Source organism: Palaemon carinicauda, chromosome 14 (genome assembly GCF_036898095.1).
Source record: "Palaemon carinicauda isolate YSFRI2023 chromosome 14, ASM3689809v2, whole genome shotgun sequence".
NCBI lineage: Eukaryota > Metazoa > Arthropoda > Malacostraca > Decapoda > Palaemonidae > Palaemon > Palaemon carinicauda.
In genome coordinates this window covers 14,837,255-14,850,643 of record NC_090738.1, presented here as the reverse complement: position 1 = coordinate 14,850,643, position 13,389 = coordinate 14,837,255, and positions in this window count along the sequence as shown.

The window sequence follows — 13,389 nt, the reverse complement described above, 5'->3', positions numbered from 1 at the left end:
TCTCTCTCTCTCTCTCTCTCTCTCTCTTTCGGATGCTCTGCGTATCAATCATTGTGAAAGAAAATACTGCATCCTGGAATTTATGCTCCTTTCAAATAAAAATGTTAATAAATCGTATTTGCTAAACATAGACACAGGAAATGACGGCTTAGGATTAAGTTTCCAATTACCCATTGTCGAGATAGAAGTCCAGCGCATCATAGGAGAAATATTTTTATGATATATTTTTTGGTCATGTCATCTGAGCCATGTTTTACATTTACTAATTTTTATAAAACTTATTTTTCTGCCTGTTTTACAATATTTCCTTTCTATTTAGTCAATGATTTCCTCCTTTTAGAAACTACTACCACTGCTAATATAAACAGTGATAATTAGAGGAGCACTCGGTAGAGTGCATGCTTTCGCCACGCCAAACAGTTTATTTTGCTCTTAACTTCACTGCTTACTTGTACTTGGATGTGTTTTCTTCAAAATCTAGTGGGTTTGTCCTTCGGTCATATACAACTTGTCCACCAAGTTTCGTTGAATTTGGTTCATATCGATACTCAAGAATAAGATTCAATGATATGTTTTTAACCCATTGCTATTAAAGTTTATAGATTATGGTAAACCAAGCACGCATTTATAAAGCTCATGATAATGAAACTTCATTAATGGAAAAACACGTTTAAGCTGCAACCATCTAGATATTCCTGTATATATATATATATATATATATATATATATATATATATATATATATATATATATATCTATATATGTATATATATGTATATATACACTGATTTATATATGTTTATATATACTGTATATACTGTATATATATATATATATATATAGAGAGAGAGAGAGAGAGAGAGAGAGAGAGAGTAATTTTCCACTATAACTAACTACGTGGGAATGGAATACTAGCACCTTAATTGTTCACAAACAAGAAATAAACAAACAAACATTTACCATTTACTTAACATTACGATTATTTTCAAAGTACTGCTGCATACTTGTACTTAGATGTAATTTATTCAAAATGTTTTAAATTCATCCCTGGGTCATGCCAAACAAGACTACCAAGTTTGGTCAAAAACAGTTGAGTAGTTTTTGTGTAAAAAAAAAAATAAATAAATAAATAAAAAAAAATAAAATAAAGAAAAAAAAAACCAGGGGGTGAATGCCTACCTTTCGCATAATTTTCAATTTTGTTGAAGTCATTAATATTGAAAATATGAATTAAAAGAGCCGGTAGTGTATTTAACAGCCATACAATCCAGACCACGTCCCCTACACTCAGCACTGCTAGTCTCCATCGCCCCGGGGACATTATTGATGCATTATATGGTGAGTCATTCCAAGCCATCCTGTCCTTTTCCCTCGCCTACGGAAGTCTTATCACACAAGGGGAGCTTTTCCTTTCCCCTCGTCCTCTTCCCCTCCCATAAGCATAGCCACACTCCGGGAAACTTAATGTACTGAAAGCTGACAATGACTCATTAATTGAGTTTTTTTTATTTTTTTTTTATTTTACATTTGTATTAAATTCGTTAACCCTCTCTCGTCCTCGAAAGGTGGTAATTTGGTGTTGATGGAAGGCGAGACTTTAATCTAAACGAAGAAACAAATCGGAGAATATTTTTTTTTTCTTAGAGACTCGTCGATTCTAAATGTAAAAGATGAGGATACATGTTTTTCAATTATTAGTAATCACATACTCAATGTAACAAATAATATTATTCTGTGGAAAGAAAATTATAAAGGTGGTTAAAAAGTTGCATATGATTAGATTTTTTCTTGAATTTGTAGAGTTATTTAAATCCAGTTTACATCTTCAAAATATAAACAAGAATGATGAAACCTTTCGACATCTTTTTAAGCATATCCTCTCCTCGAATAAGCATCAGTTCTATTCACTTAAGCGAGATCTTTGAATGCAAATTTTATTTTTTTCATCAAACTTTGCTTTAAGCTATTTTCAGAAATGCAAGGAAACGCCTTTGAAGCGTCATTTAATCAAGCACAGAGTGAGGGTTGAATGCGACAGTCTCGGGTCATAAAACCTCTAAGTCCATGGATTCCTCCTGATCAACGCCTACCAATCTATTCAGCTGTTGATGGGAGACAGTTTGTGTTAGGGTCAGGAGAAAATGACGTGGTGTTCTGACCATTATCCTTGAAGAGTTAAGAAGCCGGAAGGCTTTGCCCATCTACGTCTACGCCCCTCGTCTCAAAAATGTGATTAGGTCATAATATCTCTCTCTCTCTCTCTCTCTCTCTCTCTCTCTCTCTCTCTCTCTCATATTTTTTATTTTAAGCATCTGGAATTTGTTTGGTCTCCCCTAGTTACGCGACAGTTTCAGTTTTCTCACGTATTGGAATATTTCAAAGAAAACGAAAATGCAAGGTATCCGAATGTTAAATGTCATACCATGATAAACGTTTGAAAATTTTGTGTAAACACCACTAAATATATTTAATATGTTATTGTGAATTGTTCTCAGCAACGAGTAGTTTCAATCCATATTGATTATTAGGTCTTGAGATTTAACTGACCACTGGCCCCAGATGCTTTTAATCTATGCTTACAAACAAGTGCACTTTCATAGCACGTAGCATTTTAGGGTTATATTTTCTCCTCGTATGTACAGTATATACCCATAAGATAGCTATAGGCCTTTATTATCAAAATCGTTTTAGCTGTTGTTCTTCTAGTTATGCTATTTCTATGCAATTAACGCACACACACGTTATATATATATATATATATATATATATACATACATCATCAACATCATCATCATCATTATCGTCTCCTCCTAGGCAAAGGACCTCGGTTAGATTTCGCCAGTTGTCTCAAATTTGAGCTTTTAATTCAATTATTCTCCATTCATCATCTCTTTCTTCGCGCTTCAGTCCCCAGCCATGTAGGCCTCGGTCTTCCAACTCTCCTAGTGCCTTACGGGGCCCAGCTGAACGTTTGTTGAACTAATCTCTCTTGGGGAGTGCGAAGAGCATGCCCAAACCATCTTTATTTACCCATCATTATGGCACTCGAGTAATGTCTCTTGTAGTTTCATTTCTAATCCTGTCCTGCCATTTAACTTCCAATATCCTTCTAAGAGCTTTGCTCTCAAATCTACTAAATCTATTGGAGATTGTTTCATTGTCATACCATGACTCATGTCCATAGAGTAACACTGATCTCACTAAACTGATATATAGTCTGATTTTTATATGTAATTTCTGGCGATTTGATTTCTAAATTATACAACCTAGCCATTGTCTGATTTCCTTTTTTTTTTTCAATCTTTCATTAAACTCTAATTAGTTCCTAAATACTTAAATGATTCTACCTCATTAATCCTTTCTCCTTCTAATGATATGTCATCTTCCATTGCATACTTCGTTCTCATCATCTCTTTCTTTCTTCTATTTATCTTCCGCCCAACCTCTTTTGATATTTCATGCATTCTGGTAAGCAAGAATATATATATATATATATATATATATATATATATATATATATATATATATATATAAATATATATATATATATATATGTATATATATATTTGTGTGTGTGAATATGTATATATACTGTACATTCATTCATAAATGATTGTGTATAGTACAATTACATAGGTAGATGGATAGGTAAAATTATAAATAGACAGATTAATAGGTAGGTAAAACCAAAATAAAACATGAATTAAGAAACAAATAAAAAATTTGCTTATGCCATTGCCATGTGACATCGTTTAATATTATTCAGAGAATTGAATGATTCATATGTCAACATATAATTACGGTACTTGAACTTAACCTCTGATTTTGATAATAAAAAATCTATATACGAATGATGGTGCATTATACACGTTAAGTAATTGAAATAAAATAACAACAAAAAAGAAAGCCGGTCAAGTCCTTCAGTGTAGTGATATGACAAGTTGTCTTTATCGTTGTTAAGAGATGATAATTATTATTCACTGACAGCGATAATTTTTGACGATTACACTCTTTGCCCTTGAAGATAAAGGATTCCAATTTGTCATGTTTCTTCTTGCGGTATCTTGTGATTTGTAAGAAAGCGTATTATTATTATTATTATTATTATTATTATTATTATTATTATTATTATTATTATTATTATTATTATTATTATTATTATTATTATAGTTGTTGTTGTTGTTGTTGTTATTGCTGTTGTTATTAGTATTTTGACAACATAATATTTCACTACAATTTCCTTCAGTTCATCTGGTTTTTAAGTTTGTAAGGGTTCCACAGTCGTGGCTCCAAGGGTCATAAAATGTAAATTAATTGCAAAAAACAAACACTTGGTGCTATCTGTCAGATTATTTGGTTTGGAATTTATGAAAAGTAACACATTCTATTGTTGATTTTAGTTTCGACATACTAATGTTTGTGATTACGAATCTATTTTAATATTGCTACTTAAAATATTCTATTTTATTGTTAATCATTTTTCTTATAGTTAATATCCTTATTTCCTTTCTTCACTTGGCTATTTTCTAGGTTTGGAGCCCTTGGGCTTATAGCAATCTGCTTTTCCAACTAGTGTTGTAGCTTAGCAAGTAACAACAACAACAACAACAACAATAATAATAATAATAATAATAATTATTATTATTATTATTATTAATAATTGATAATGATAATAATTGATAATAACCTAAAAGGACATTGATAGGAAAATGGCTATAAAGGACACTTAACTCGTCAATTTCCACTAGGAATGACGGTAGAATTACCTTCTGATGAAGATTTTCAATCAGATTATTGTTTTATATTAAGCATATTGAGTACATGAAATACTCTCTCTCTCTCTCTCTCTCTCTCTCTCTCTCTCTCTCTTATATATATATATATATATATATATATTATATTATATATATATATATATATATATATATATATATATATATATATATATATATATATATATATATATATATATATATATATATATATATATATACATATATATGTATATACATATATGTATATATATATACGTATATATATATATATGTATATATATACATGTATATGTATATATATATATATATATAATATATATATATATATAGTATATATGTAATGTATGAAGCAGAATAACCAACAGCTCAGGTATTTAAAGTTTTAATTATGGGGAGAAGGTGATGAGATATTTATATATACACCCAGAAAAATTGCTATTGTTATGATAAATTTACCAGACGATGTATTTTCCATGAGGCAATTTATTGAGGTCGGTGATTTAATATTTCATTCTGAGAGCACTATAGGATTTCTCTTAGTTCTTACGTGTTTCCATAACACCTCTTGTAATTAAGTGATTTAGGGGTTTCACGACGTTTATTTGTACTTAGAAGAATTAAGATTACTAGTTGTTGCCTGCTTAGTGATCGTTGAAGCTCATTCTTTGTTTCTATTTGGGAATTGATCATCAGGAGTCAATCTCTTTAGTTGTAATTATGTAAAGTGACGAAAACATAGCCAACAAAAAGGTTGTAAGGTAGAACAAGTATACAGACACAAATATTAATATATATATATATATATATATATATGTGTGTGTGTGTGTGTGTGTGTGTGTGCGTCTGTGTCTGTGTGTGTATGTATGTATATATATTCATATAAATATATATATATATATATATATATATATATGATATTGTATACATACAGATATAATCTATCGGATTATGTGTATGCTTATGTTTAAGTAGATGTATATTTGATATATTTCAAGTTTTGTCGTTATTCATCTTCTTAGTATTGATGTCATCTGTGAATTGGAAAAGTGGAAAGAAAATCTACTATTTATTGGAGCTAAATAATATTATTATTGTTAGTATTATTTTTATTATTATTATTGTCGTTGTTCTTGTCAATAACATTTTATAAGTATTTCTATGGAACAATCCAAGGTCATTAACTCGACCAGAAATCTTTTGCATAAGAAATGATTGAAAGTACCCTAATAAGATTAACTAGAAAGGGCACTCAGTAGAGCTCATACCTTTCCCACCGCCACTTTTGTCACCAAGAAAGCTGATGATGATATGGGTATTTGATCCCAAAACAAATATATCACAAGATAGGCAATGGGATTATAAAAATTTTGGGCACAAGTTTCATGCCTATCAGATAAAGATTGGCCACGATCTGGCAAAAAGACGATTTTTGGCCTTCTCGTGATATTGGTCTTGACTTTTGAGCCGATAACTCCTGGAATATAATCAAATTGTCCTTGGATCATGGCCAATCATCCCACCAAATTTCATGAGATTCGGTCTAATAGTTTTTGAGTTATGAGAATCCCAAACACACAGACAGACATACAAACAAATAAATACCCAAACAAAGGTAATGGCATTATATCATGTTGTATATCTCAAGATAGGCAATTGAATCATGCACATTTTGGTACTAGTTTTATGCAAATAGGATAAGAATTGACAACGACATAGTAAAAAGAAAAAAAAAATTCTTTTCATGACCTTGGCCTTCACCTTTAACACAATCACTCCCAAAATCTAATCAAATGGCCCTTCGATCATGGTCAATCATCCCACTAAATTTTATGAGATTCAGTCAAATGATTTTTGAGTTTAGTGATTCGTTTTTCTCCTTTTTGTGACTTTGGCCTTGACTTTTGATCTAATCACTCTCAAAATCTAATAAAGTTGTCCTTGGATCATGGCTACTTATCCAACAAAATTTCATGAGATTCAGTTAAATAGTTTTTGAGTTCTGAGATTAATTTTTAACCTTTTCGTGACGTTGGCCTTGACTTTTGACCCAACCAGTCCCAAAATCTACTTAAATTGTCCTTTGATCGTGGCCACTCATCTCTCAGCATTTCATGAGATTTGGTCAAAACATTGTTGAGTAATGCGAATAAAAAACACAGACAAACATACGTCTATTAAATCCTTTGCTGCTACAGTTGGAGAAGGTAGTAATGGTATGCATTGGTACATTTTCCAGTTATTCTCTTCTGATTTTAGAATTTCTTTTATCGCTGCCCAAATTATTCTTCGCTGTAACTAAGTCACATTGAATATACCCATCCCGAGCTTAACCCTATTAACGATATACCCTGGCACTTCCTTAGCAACGACCTACATCTATCAAACACTATTCTCCTCTTCATTCTACCCCGGTTATCTGCCTTACTAGTGAACAGTTCTTCAGATCTCTCTCTCTCTCTCTCTCTCTCTCTCTCTCTCTCTCTCTCTCTAACATTGTTTGTATCGGGTTAGAGGGGTGTTGAAATCATGTAGATATTTGTAGAGCTTAGAGGTACGAGACACCTGATTTTATACTACTGTAGTTTCGCAAATTTGATGTTCATCTGCGCACTCGTAAACACACACACATCTTTCCTATATAATATGAGCAAGTTTCTAGTCATATATATATATATATATATATATGTGTGTGTGTGTGTGTGTGTGTGTATGTACTGTATGTATATATATATATATATATATATATTTCTTTCCTGTCACCTGAGCTGCATTGCCAAATGTATGACGATTCGGTCTCCCTCTGTCCCTTGGTTAGGGGGGAGGGAGTAGTCATACGCTGGTGAAAAGGAGAACCTCAAGAGGTAGTTAGGAAAGGGGAAGGGGGTGGGTGGGCTGAATCTGTATGTGTACGTGTGTACATTTATCTAAATATTTAGCAGTCATTTTTGACGGGTTGCATACACTTGTATATATATGTGTGTGTGTGCATATGTAATTATGTATGCATTGATTCATACGTTTCTTCGTTTGTCTGTATAAATGACTTACACAGAAGGATAAAATTATGTGAATGAAATTAAAATTTCCAAGTAATAAGAGAATATGCATAAGTATAAAGTATACCAGTTTAACTAGTATGAACTGGGTGTCATAATCAGGACAGTGGACCTGTTATTTATCAGTGAGGAGTAATAGTTCAGTAAAGATAAAAAAGGGTTATGCTATCTTTTCTTCTTGGGGGAGGACGGGTATTTTGATTTAGGTATGCTGTAGCTAAGAAAACACGTGGATGTAAGAAAATCATTTTTATAAAACACTATTTTTTGAGGCATATTTTTATTGTTTTATAGAGCTCATGTGAGTTTTGCTATGTTTTATATATGTATGTCATAATGTATTTATCAATATTTTTTATATCATGTGAGCGTGACTTATCCATTGCCATTCTGACAATAATTCAACTCCATTTTTTTACCTACAGTGAAATTGCTTTCCTTTTCCTAGAAGATTTCAATGAAAAATTGACTTGGAAGAGAATTTTCGACTGCTGACTCCTTTCTGTTTCTATTTTTGAGATAGTTTTTTTAAAGAACTAATTAATAATTATATTCGAGTTTTTCTTACGTCAGTATTCTACATTACTCTACAGAATAAAAAGAATCTATAGTAAAAATATTAATGCAGTTGTAAATCCAATTAACTTCTAATCATGTTGCAAATGTTAAAGTTTCGTTCCTTCGATAGACTCCAAGTTTGGTAAAACAAGTCCTAATTTCAATTATTGTTTCCTGTTATCAGATAGACTTAATTTTTTTTTCCAAATACAGATATTTTTGAAGAATTGTGTTTATACAACTTTCCAAACATTTGAATATTTCAAAAGGAAATGGTTCGTTGTTGTTCGGTTAAAGGTTCTTAAAATACAATGTAAACATTTATGTTGGTGCTTGTAATGTCTTCATTAGCCTTGCCACAGACTAATGAAGACATGATGTTCTCCCTAGGGAGGTCACATTCTACTCTTCGAGGCTTATGCGAATGAATGCATCCAACATTTTTCAATCGATGATGGTAGCAAATATTAATAATAATTGTAAGATGACAAAACGACCTGTGACTGGTATTTGACGGGACCTACTGCGGTACTCTCTACAAAAAGTCGTATTACATCGTCTTCTATAAGGATACTTGATATATCAATATGTTGGAGTATACTCTAGCACCCTCTACTTATTTGATATTCACTGTAATATATATACATACATAAGAACCATATAGATAATTGTGGTAAACATGAAATCATACTTTTAACACTTAAAAAAATAATGATTCATTCATTCAAGTTTCCTGTCCTATAGAGGTGTTATTCCCACCCTTTCGTTTTGCCTTTCATGGTCTAAAAGAGCAATTTAAGAAAGATTATTTTCTTATTTAAGAGCTCTGGAATTCCCATTCTTGTGTCTCTATAATGATTCGTATAACCTTCCTGATCTACAAAAACACTTGTTTGAACTTTAAAAGTTCAGTCTTGCACAAAAAGTTTTTATGTTGAACAGGTTGAAATAAGTCTCTATTTATCGTTTATATACGAATAATCTATTGTTGCTACTGTTCTTGAGATATTTTAGATTAATTGTTCATTACTTCTCTTGTTTAATTATTTCCTTATTTTCCTTCCTCACTGGGCTATTTTTCTGGTTGGAGCCCTTGGGCTTATAACATCCTATTTTTCCAACTAAGGGTCTAGATTACGTAATGATGATAATAGTAATAATAATAGTAGTAGTAGTAGTAGTAGTAGTAGTAGTAGTAGTAGTAGTGTTAAATACCTTTAACTTTCCCTCTCACCAAGCTTTAATTTTCCACCTATTTCTGAGCAGCACTGTGCCATCACTTTGAGATTCATGTTAAGAAAATAATTGATTGTGTACTGACCAGTTTTATCATCTCTTAGTGACAATAATTATATCGGTTTGGAATGGTTTCCATTGCAAGTGCTTGACTTCCATGTGCCATTAACCTTTATCTGTCAGTCTTGTCTGGCAATGCGTTATCTAATCCTTCTACTCTAGTTAGATATTTCTTTGATGTCAAACGAACTTCTTGGTGATAGTTATGTATCAGTTTGGTCGTTTTCTTATCAACGTATCTCTCTCTCTCTCTCACTCTCTCTCTCTCTCTCTCTCTCTCTCTCTCTCTCTCTCTCTCTCTCTGGGGTAGGAATACCTTATAAAAGTTTTCTTCAAACGAGAAACAGCGGAAGTGCCCTGATATTCAATTAGAATTTCTACTGGGCAGGAAATATTTGTTTTTATTTCGGAACGAAAGTTGCTCCAAGCAATACAAGTCTCTACTAAATTTCTTGTAAACTGTTGATTTGTGAATGAAGTTATACACCTGAACCCCTTGTTTAGAAAAACCTTCTTGGCATTAACAGTTTCACACACCTTCATCTATGTGAGCATTATTTTTCATATATATATATATATATATATATATATATATGTGTGTGTGTGTGTGTGTGTGTGTGTGTGTAGGTATCACATATATGCATTATATGAATAGCAATGGTTATAAAACTAAATTGATTAGTGTTGTTAAATGTTTCTCAGGGATCTTTCGATGAACTTTGGATATGAAAAGGCTTAGATTATTGAATGTCCTTACAATACCGTAATGTATTTACTAGAGTGAGGAGCAGTACTGGGGAGACAGAGGGCTTTGAGGTGAGAGTAGGATTACACCAAGGGTCAGCTCTGAGCCCATTTATCTTTAACATAGTGATGGACGTTTTAATAGAAGAGGTAAGGGAGGCAGTACCATGGAACATATTGTATGCAGATGATATTGTTCTGTGCGCAGAGAGCAGGGAAGATCTGGAAATGAAATTGGAAAGATGGAGGCAAGTACTGGAGGACAGAGGAATGAGAATAAGTAGATCTAAGACGGAATATATGTGTACCACCAGTGAGGGGGATGATAGAGAAAGTATTCAGCTTAGGGGAGAACAGATAAAGAGAGTTGATAAGTTTAAGTATTTGGGATCATTTGTTAATGTTGGAGGAGGTATGGAAGATGAAGTTAAACATCGGGTACAGGCAGGCTGGAACAACTGGAGAGCAGCCTCAGGAGTTCTTTGCGACAAAAGAATACCACTGAGATTGAAAGGAAAATTTCATAAGACAGTGGTAAGAACAGCAATGCTGTATGGAACAGAAACAGCAAGCATGAGGAAGACAGAGGAGAAGAAGATGGATGTGGCAGAAATGAGAATGCTTAGGTGGATGTCTGGGGTGACAAGAGAGGATCGGATAAGAAATGACTACATAAGGGGGTCGACAAAGGTGGTGGAAATATCAAAGAAAGTGCAGGAAGGGAGGCTGAGATGGTATGGACACTTGATGAGGAGAGATGAGGACCACGTTGGGAGACATACTATGGAGATGGAGGTTCAAGGAAGAAGAAGAAGAGGGAGACCAAGAAAGAGATGGAGGGACTGTGTCAGAGGAGATTTACAGGAGAAGGGGATTGATGAGGCAGAAGCGCAGAATAGAAAAAGATGGAAACGGCTCATCCGCAACGGCGACCCCATATAAAAATGGGAACAAGCTGGGAAGAAGAATTGAATGTCCTTACAATTATCAATATCAATCCTGGATTCTGTTGGCTTCAGCCAATGTTTGGTGTAACAACGAATTCATTTTCCGCACATCATAATATTTAGTCATTTAGTTAATTGCGCGTTATTCGTAAAGAATAAAAATTTGGAATTTGCTGAGAAACTCCAGGAAATCAAACACGATTACAATGTTTCCCACGAAATTTAGAGCACTGTTGTGTAAGGCAGCGAATAAAAGAAAGGCAGTTCTTTTCAACAGCCTTCAGAGACAGACCGACCTTTTAAACGCACAAAGGATGTTGGGAACATAATGGGCAGTGAAACAATGATCCTCATTTGTGAAGAGGAGGCGCTGTCATGGCTGGGTCCTTCTTACGCAATCAGCTTTGTATTAGGGAGTAATTTCTGACCAGATTTATTATTCCTGTTGATTACAATTTCCGAAAATCACCATAGAAGAGATTCTTTAGTTATGGTAAACAGCTCTTGTGGGAGATGGACAATCCAATATCAAACCATTGTTCTCTAGTCTTGGGTACTGCCATGGCCTCTGTACCATGGCCTTCCACTGTCTTGGATTGGAGTTGTACCACCCGTGTGTCACACGATCGTACATAGTAACGATATTTCTCTTTTTTTGTATATATTATCCTTTGTATCTTCGCTTTCCCTTCGCACTGACAGCAACTTGCTTTAACCTGTAAGCCTACTTCATTGTTAACTGTTAATAGAACCGGTTGTCAGTTGGACAAGAAATAGCATGTTTGTATTTTGTGACCTTCTTACCGGGAGCTAGTGTGTATATATATTCGATGTATCGTAATAAAGTTACTCAGTTGCATTCATATCGCCTTTGACTCACAACCTACTCTTGGCCCGTCACAGAGTTCTCTAGCTTGAGGATAAACCTGGGCACACTTTTCTATCTTATTTCTCTTCCTCTTGCTTTGTTAAAGTTTTTATAGATTATATAAGGGGTATTTATTTTATTATTGTTACTGTTCTTGAAATATTTTATTTTTCCTTGTGTTCTTTCCTCACTGGGCTATTACCCCTGTTGGAGTTTTTTGGCTTATAGCATCCTGCTTTTCTAACTAGGGTTTAGCTTAGCAATTGATAATAATAATAATAATGATACAGGCTGTGCTTTACTGATAGCTCAATGTCAGACACGTGATTCAAGCATTTTAATATCAACGTCACCTGCCAAACGTTCTTATCAGATTAATTTTGGACGGAAATAACATTTCCAAACAATGGTTGGAATTTAAAATATAACCTGGCGACCTTGAAAACTTTGTTTCTTGTCTCGAATTAGCTTGTTATGAAGAGGGAACGTTGAAAGCATTGTTAATTTTCATCGTATTTAATGTTTATTTTATCTAATCAAAAGCTGTTTCTGTTGAATCTGAGCATTTCAGCATAACTGGGCGTTTTTATATGTGCTTGAACAAGAACAAAGAGGACAACATTATTACGAACTCGCTGTCGTGCAAAGTGAAAAATCCGATAATCACTAATTAAAGGCTCGTTCGTTTGCTTTGTTAATTCTGATTAGTCATTGGATACCAAAAGGGCGTGGGGATAAAAGTCCCAGAGACTATTATGCGTCGCTCGCTATGTTTCTGTTTATTGTGTATTCCGGTTCGCCGCCGCTTTTCATTCTACTTCGAGTTATTTTGAGATAAAAGCAGCAGTCATATTCTATTATGTTTTCGTTTTTGATTGGAACAGTGTACATATGGCTCTTGCTCGAAATTATTGTCTCTTTTGTTTTTGATGTACTCATATTCGAAATTAAGGTAATGCTCATCTTTCAAACTATGCTTCCCATGTTTATCACCTGCTTGTAAGTCCTGGCAATAGATCGTGGGGTAGAATATTCCTGTCAGTTCAGCGTTGAAAATGCTATTGTTTTTGTTTAAGGGAAATATTTACTTATCGATTTAGTGTTAAAAACATGTTTCTTAAGTAAAGACTTTGCTTGATGCGTTT